This window comes from Ixodes scapularis, unplaced genomic scaffold, assembly GCF_016920785.2.
Source record: "Ixodes scapularis isolate PalLabHiFi unplaced genomic scaffold, ASM1692078v2 PGA_scaffold8__174_contigs__length_109621045, whole genome shotgun sequence".
NCBI lineage: Eukaryota > Metazoa > Arthropoda > Arachnida > Ixodida > Ixodidae > Ixodes > Ixodes scapularis.
The window spans coordinates 68,733,673-68,742,273 of NW_024609883.1; the positions used below are offsets into that span (position 1 = coordinate 68,733,673).

General features: G+C 45.1%; 1 long non-coding RNA gene across 1 annotated transcript; it reads right to left on the reverse strand.

The window, feature by feature from the left end:
* Nucleotides 1–5,811: 5,811 nt before the first annotated feature.
* LOC115315506 lies at nt 5,812–8,295 on the reverse strand. The gene is made up of 3 exons (XR_005718003.2): nt 8,070–8,295; nt 6,888–6,940; nt 5,812–5,904 (listed from the first exon to the last, which is right to left on the reverse strand). It is a non-coding gene; the product is annotated as an uncharacterized LOC115315506 (long non-coding RNA).
* Nucleotides 8,296–8,601: the final 306 nt, after the last annotated feature.

Below are 8,601 nucleotides of genomic sequence, written 5' to 3' on the forward strand. Positions count from 1 at the left end.
GTGTCCCGAGCTTTTTGTCCAACCTCATGATTCTACTGGTTCGCCGACCTTCTAACTTTCACTAAAGTTCGAAGAGGATGGATGGATGTTAATGGCAATACCCTCCGTGACGAGCCGTAGCTTGCGCCACATAGCCTATGTCTAAAAAGACAAAAACGTGATTCCTCCCGCCTTTTTAAGACCAATTTTCTCTCCCTAACTATCATCAGGTAGTGTGGGACATCACCAGGATGACCTTCGGGAGATCGGGCAAAAACAAACTAAAAACATCAACCCCCTGACTCTTCCCCCCGGCGAGGGAGTCGCTAATTTTCCTCTGGTCAAACCTTGTCGGCGTTACCCCAGCACCGGACCCACTGGGAGACATGGTTGAGACTTTGGGCCGTAGCCACGCGGGAGGGAGTCCCAGCTGTGCTAGTTAGTTGTCCATCATTCAATTTTTCCTAGATAATTGCCACCAATCTTCTAATACTCTAATACTTTTCTCTTTCGTCCTTCCATCGTCGCCAGTAAAACCCAGGGCCACGGCCAAATCCGTTACCCCTCCAGTGTGGGCCCATGTCTGGGCGGTAGTGGATTCCACCCCGTGTAAAAGGGCAGGAGCCAGCCGCATAAACTTTTCAGTGTATCTCTTTTACGCCGTACTCAAGTCGTCGACTCATCCCCTTAATCTCCCGGTTAGCCTCAATGACCCGCCTCTTGATGTCAAGAGACTGTCCCCGGACACGTGGGATAGTGCATATTTCCACACTCACCCTCTCACTGACCGCTCTTAATTTACCCAGTCCTGCCTCTATTTGCTTCCCAGGTTCTGGCTCCTCCCGTTCAACACGTCGTTGAGTCCTGCGTGGATCAACACTAGGTTTTCCCCCTCCATGTTGTCCCACAATACCTCCTCTGCTTTGGCAATGGCATCTACCATGTATTTTCCTGGCTGGGCATCTACTCACACCCTCTTGTCCTCCTTCACCTTGCCTAGCACTCCCTCTACGATCCTTGCCAAGTTGGAGTCTCCCACTATTAGGACTCTCCTACCGGCCGACGGCTGCCCTCTTTCTCCTGGCGCTACGCTGCTACCCTCTGCATTTACCACCGGTAGCAGGTTGGGCTCTACCAATCCAGCCGTTTCCCTCTCTTTTTGCGCGGCTTCACTATAGGTCCTAGGAACCTCCTTCGTGCCCGCACTGCTCGCTCCCTACTTTCTGGCCCCCTGAACCGTAGGCACTACCGTCGCTGTCGGCTCCCTCTTCATCTCTTCCCACTGTACTTGTAGGTCAACCATCTTCTCGACCTCTACTCTGAGAATGCCCTGTAATTCTGCCATCATTGCTTGTCCTTCCCTGTTCTTCCCCTTCTCTAATTACACCAATGACACGCTCCACTCTATCCTCGCACTCCTTTTTTCCCTCTTCTAGCCCTGCCTTCCACGCTTCCCCCTGCCTGAGCTCCTCCACCTGCTTCTCAAGTTCCGCCCGCTTCTCCCTTTCCTCGTTAAGCTCAGCCTGCCATTTCACCTCGGGCTCCCCCCTCTTCAACTCAGTGACCTGTGCCTCGAGCAGGACCCGCTTTTCCCGCAATTCCTTCAGTTCCTCCTTCATCTCTTCGAATTTATCTTTCCACTCTCGCTTTAGTATCGTCAATCTTCTCACAAAGTTGGCAAGCGAAAGTGCCTTTCCCTACTTCAGCTACGCTCTTGAAGTCCGTTTCTTCTAAGTAGCACCACCGCTTGCACTCTCCCTTTATCTTCTCTTTTCTATTCATCGCCTATAGCTACTCAAAAATTCGCGTGTCTATCACAAAGAAAAAGCCCGCCAAAATCTACACAAAGACCGACCCTACTCTACCTTCTCATGGCTCGCCCGGCCACCCAGGCTAATCTAAATCCAGTACCCTGCTGCTAATTAAATCTACCTCTATTATACCATGTACACTTTAAACACCAAAATACAAAGAAAAGATACTTAGCCCTTGATGATACGATTGTGATTATGAAATAAAATGTTAAATCAACCAAGAATTGCGACCATCCGGTCGCCTAGGGCCCCGACAACTAATATCATTCTCTGGAAAATCTATTTTAATATTTACAAGTTTTGTGGAGTTCATCGAGTGAATAAAGGCCCGTTCACACTCTTGCGACCTCTTAAACCTGGGTTCCTTAAAACTTCTTAAACCAGAAAACACACTGGCGCCATCTATTGGGGTGCAGTGTAAACTCGGCGGTCCGGCATATTTTTTTTTTATTTCTCGCGCATTATCCTTTCTTTCTTGGCTCGAAAAGCTTTTGTCAATGATATAAACGAGCCTTTCTGTGGGTATTACGGACATTTGACCTCGGAAATCCCGCAAAACCTTCGCTCTTGTGAAATGCAGTTCCAGGGTCACCGCATAGATGGCGCCACAATGCCAGTGTGTTCCCTTATCCTAAAAACATTTAACAAGTTTTAAGAGATCTCGTCTCTCTCAGTCGTACTCGGTCGCAAGTGTGAACGGGAATGTTCCAACAATGAGCTAAACCTACACAAGTTCCCGAATCCAACACAGCGCTTTTGAATTTTAGCACTGTAGATAGTTCTGCGAACAGTGTATACTTTACCAACGCGCTCACGAACAAGTAGTGTATACTTGTGTGCAAATATTCGTCTAACAGTTTTGCAACGTTAAAAAGCATCGTAATGATTCAGAATCACTGCGGAGTTGATACTCGGGGCAGATAAGACGGGGACTTTGGTACTTGGGAGAAACGGACCGTGGCATTTCAGAGAGGGGTACTGCCGCGGGGCCAACGTGCTACAATCGCATACCCTTCCAAGGTCATCGCTTGGGCGACCGCGGGCGTCCGAAAACCTTCCTTTTTTTTCCTTTTCTTAGGGGGGGAGGGGGAAAAGAGGGATGGGTGTAGGCGCTGATTGTCTTCCTCCTTTGTGGCTTTTGACAGAAGCACGAGACTGGCAGAACAAGCGCGGGATTCAATTCTCTCGATGGATGCGTTCTGTCTGTATGCGAACATGATTTCTTTATTTTTTCTTTCTTTTAGTAGTTGTTTTTGCCTTTACTCGGGTCCCAGTGGGTGCGTTGTCGTTGTATGCCCACAATTTTTTTATTTATTTATTATTATTATTTTTTGTTTATGGTAGTTTTTGCGCTGATGGGGTATCAAGATAGACAAAAAAATTGTGCCTTAAAAAAAAAACAAAAAGAAAAAAAAAAACTTTGTTGTTTTTGCGATTAGGAGCGTTTTCAAAGCCCCAAGTAGAGTTCCTGTATAGGCTCCCTACGGGAGGTAGCATATACAGGAACTCTAGCCCCAAGCACCTCGCCTTCGTTCTCGTGATATGTCGCTCGCTTTCGCGTAGCACCCCTGAATTCTGAAAGCCAACGTGATTTTCAGGGAAGAAGGCGATTTTAGCTGCGCGCAGTGTTACCACAGGTGCGGTATTGAGAGCGTAACCCAAGCATTTGAAGAAAAGGGGAAGCTCTCGTCTTGTCGGGACTCTCTTTTATGGGTCTCCACGTCGTGATTGTCCTACAAAATCGACTTTAATTTATTTTTCGCTCGTGGCTTCCAAGTACTGCGCGCAGCTTGTCAAATAGGGTATAGTTATAGCTGATTAACACGATGCATATTTCTAACGCACAATAGTTTTGCGAAATCAGGTTTCGCTCAATTGGATAACTCACACGTACATTTACCATTTGTAGACCACCTGAGACTGGGTGGAAAAAACACGACGACATCTCAAAACAAGAAAAGGGTGACTAAGCCTGCCTCAGGTACGATTAATGAAAAAACAGTTAGGGCGCAGGCGAGCTGGTGTAAGTTTACAATTTTTAGATCACCTGAGACTGGGTAAAAGAAACACAACGGAGTAGTCGTTGTGTTTCTTCCACCCAGTCTCGGGTGGTCTAAAAATCGTAAACTTACACCAGCTCGCCTGCGCCCTAACTGTTTTTTGACACGTACAGTTCGACCCGCAATACCTTTGATGTATGGACTCACGAGAGATGCCCCCAACACGGTTGAGTTTGGTGGTGTTCCAGACCTAACATCTAAATGTCGTCGCCTTACCTGTTACTATTTCGCGCGCAGTTTGCGCCATTTCGAAATGAAAGTGCATGACGAAAGTGACGCTCGTTTTGCGCTCGATGGAAATTTCACGCCAGCCCGTTGTCTTCCCTGGTACCTTGTGCGTTTCACAGCGATGCGGAGCGTTCAACAAGAAAAAGAACGTACGATGGCATCCCTATAACACCCAGCCGCCTTTTGTTTTTCTTTCATGGTACTAATTTGTTTCTGCGAATTACGGCTGTTACGACGCTAAGTCTGTCTGCACTCTCGAATTTGAATTTGGGCTCATATCAGGGACGGACCAGTTTAAACCAGGGAAATATAAATAACACTGTATCAAAGTAAATCTATCATATCGATCAGAAATACGATTGGACACATTCTATCTAAACACATAGCGTGCTCAGCGAATGCAATAACGAGTCAGCGTGCAAAACGCCGCCACACAACACTGCTATAACATCTAAGCGATTTTTGCATAGCACCGAATACAGAAAAGAGAAATCAGTTATTAGTTCACATAAACGAAGCAAATGTATTTAAAGCCCGGACACTCCGTACGTTCAGTCTACCTAAGGTTATCAATAGACTCGACCATGTCATGTGTCGAAAGAGACAAAATACGTTGGCAAAAGGGATTAGACTGAATAAGTGAATCTAACGCACGTCTTTCACCAACCGACGGTCGAGTGCCTTCAATACCATTTCCAATTGTCACTGCGCACGTTCGACACACTTTGGGGAGCAAGATATATTTACATCGCCGCCCGAAGTCTTCATTGAACGTGTAGTGCTGACCAAAATAAAATGCTAACCTGGCTCTCAATCGCCCGCCGCAAAGTACGATTTCGAAAAGGCGGTGCTGTACGTCACTTGAGATAAAAACCCAAGCTATAGAAACGAGCGTCGTAAAAAAGAGGACCGACATTTTTATTCCTACCCCGGAACAGAAACGCTCACTGCATCACACAGAGCAGAGGCCCGACTCGGCCACCGCGCGGATTATCACCGACGTCCGATGCAATGCACACTGAACTGACAGACCAAACATACCAAGCGCGCGCGAGGGAGGGAGAAACTTCCTCCGCCGGGAGAACACGACACCGATTTGGGGATCTATTTCACGCAGCAGATATGCCGGCCTTTTCACATTTCGATACTGGCGCCATCTAGAAGTCACGAGTTCAACCACATCACGAGCCGCGCGCCATCTGACGTCTGAAACGGACGAATACATAGATGTACCGCGTCTTCTTAAATCTTGCGAATAATGGATATTCAAATAACTGAAGAATTCATATAACAGATAACTGAAAAGAAAATGACGAGTGACGCTCGCGCAGCATCACGCTGAGAAAGTTCTGGAAAAGAAACCAGAAATGAGGGCAAATTGAGAGCGTGTTTCTGCTTTGAAGCTTCCTGCTTCTCCGGCAGTTGTTGTTTCTCGTCTGAAAATTTCTTTAACGATTAATTTCAGCGCAATTTCTTTCCAGTCTTTTAATGTTGGTTTTAATGCTCGTTATGCGAAATTCAATTCGAATGTTGAAAATCTTCATCTTTGACTATAACGTGCTAAACCACCTAAAAACAACTTTTAAAAAAGTTCAGGAGGTGAATGCTGCATTTCCAAAGTTTGCTGAAATAATCTACGACTAGCATGTCTCAAAGTAACTAGGCGTAATTATGTTTACACGCAACTCATTTATGTGATAGAATGGTGAGGATAATAACAGCTTACCCCTCTGTCATGAAAGTTGGAGAAGTCGTGTACTTGAATCTTTTTAATCAGGTCCAAGTTTTTGATGATCAACATAGGCGAGGCTCCGAAGAAAAACCTTGAATAAATTGCGTAATTACTAGATACGTTCAATGTTACAAGCCTATGTAAAGGTAGCTTGGCCGCAAGCTGCTTTGTGCACGGCGGAGTGTTAACTTTACAGGGGAAAAAAGCGGACCGAATTCGAAAGTCTCGAGGAATAAAAATTATTACTTAAGATACTGAAATTTTGACTGCGGTGTGTGCTATGAGTCGGCAGCTATTATATTCCTCGGGAACTTTACGACTCTTCATTTCAGTGAAAAGAAATTTAGAATTTTGTCAAAGTAGCCCATAGGACCCAATGCAACAATATTATATCGTTCCCAGGAATAAAAAGTGTACAATCCTGAGGTTAAAGTAGGTATTAAATAAGAGTGTATTAGTGCCCTCTATAGATATCCCGGGGAACTTAAGGATTTCTGAAGTAGTATGGATGAAATTATCATTTTACTGCGTTTTGCTGAGAATAGCCAAGAGAGGGCGCAAGGAGACCGTGCCTAGGAACGCTGGGGATGGCGCTTTGATAATGCGTTGGGCAGTATAGGTCTGCGACAGCGTACGGCGTGAACTCGGCTCAGCTCGTATCAAAAACGAGTATTGCGTCGCCGTTCGGCGAGGACTCGGGATCCAATCACACGCCTCATACCCAAGAAATGGTGACCCCCAATGTTGCTTGATGGGGTTTGGAAAACGGTGCCTATGGAAACAATAAATAACACTCGTAGAGAGTAACTATCCCCATCATATGCCGAAAACAAACATGCTTCCTCTCGAGCATTATTTGCTGGTGCCCAATTTAAAAAAAAAGTATCCTTGAATTCGTTTACAAAGTGATCCACTTAGATCGATCCCATTGACTTCTCTATGCGACGGCGCGCCTCCACTCAGAAAGCTTAATTATGGGTGCACGAACGCACACCGCATGAAGATTTCAAGGGAAATGCGGAATTCAAATAGAGTTTTCTAAGCTTATATAACAGGTCTCCGATGGCGGCTTACCCAACCACGTCACCATACTTGCGGATCCACTCGTCAAACACCGTCACGGCACCCTATATAAAAAAAAAGAGTTCCAACTTTTTTTTTTTTTTTTCACCTTTCGGCCAGGTACTATGCTTTAAAACAGTGTGTTTCCGCGCAACCTTTTACTTAATAAAAACTGAAAGCTTTATCCGTTGTCCGTTGAGTTTAGTTCTCGAGTGTACATATGTGTACATGGAATGTTTTAGAACATATCATCCTATTTCTCGTAGCTATAGTATAAATTTGGCGCAATAAATTTCGGGATGCCTTATCTTTATTTTATTTTTAAGTTTTCTGCGTGTTTCTGTTCTTGCAAGTACCTATCAAAAACCTGCATAACAACAAAAAGGAAAAAAAAATGCTTTTTGAATCTACGTATCGCTGTGGATTTTCTCACGCGTGGAAGCAACTTTGAAAAGCTTAAAAATAGAAAATGCTAAAATATAGAGATTTTACTAACATTTTGAAACAAATCGCAAAAACAAAATACAAAAAAAAAAAAGAACCTAGGCAAGATAAGACGCGTGCGACAGACAGAGCTCAATAACTGCACATGCCCTATCTTGTATGTACATTTTTTGTGCGCTCTGTTTTATTATAAAGCGGCGGAAACAGGCCCAGTTTTTAACGCTTCTGATTTTACAAACGCCTATCGAATGCATTTTTTTCTTAGGCTTCTATACCCATCTGCGGAGATATTTTAAAGTCCACAAACGAAAAGCCTCAAAAAGAACCCGACCACAATGCAGATTGATACCAGATTCACCTATCTTGGATAGCTACTCTGAACCTTGTTAAGAAGTCTACCAAAATTACCCTTATTACCACCTACCTGGTCCTTGGCCATCTAATTCAGGTCATGAAAGCACTAAATATTATCTCACTAATACTCGTTTACTCAGAATATAGTCTAAACTTTTGTGTAAATAGCGTATGTTGGCTTTTGTATTTTTAAATACTCTCTTATTTTTTTAGCTTGTCTCCCTTTTGTGCTTTCGTCGCCCACCCCGTTTGTTTTAATTAGCAAATTATTTTTAAAAGCAGGTTCGCCTTTTCCTGTTTGTAAATTAATAATTATCTTTTTTCTGTACCGGCACTTCGCACTTAATCCGTGAAATAGTAGAAATTTAAGGAAAGCAATGCCCAGGGACATTTCACCTTCTCCATCAGCTCTGTCAAGTTTCCAGACAGGAGACTTGGCCTTGGTCCGGGAATTCCAAGGCGCTGGAAGATTGAAAATCGCCTTTGTCTTGACCTGTGAAGAGAAGAAACCCCCGCAGGGGGCACCTGTGAATGCAGGTGTTTGGAGACTGGTGTCTCCACGGACCCAGAGCCATACGGGTTCGCCCGCCCACGTCTGGCTGTGCGTGGCTCTCCCGTGTCTGAGGAAAAGGGCATCCTGGTGGTTGAGCCGAGCCCGGGGCAGGTTTGGACCCTTCGGGGCCCCCCGGGTGAGGCAATACTCCACTTCGGCCCCCACTTCTCATAGACGGAAGTCCTGTTAATTAAGGCCCGGCCAGGATGATTCAGTCTAGTGGCAATTTCTTCTACTATACCGTCTCCTCTTTCTCTTTTCTCCCCTCCCCGCTCCTTCACTTTCACCTTCTTTGGTGGTGAGGGCCAACCTTGTGTGGTGGCAGGTACCCTTATTCTAACCACACTTGGGTATAGCACCTGGGCAAGTGATAGT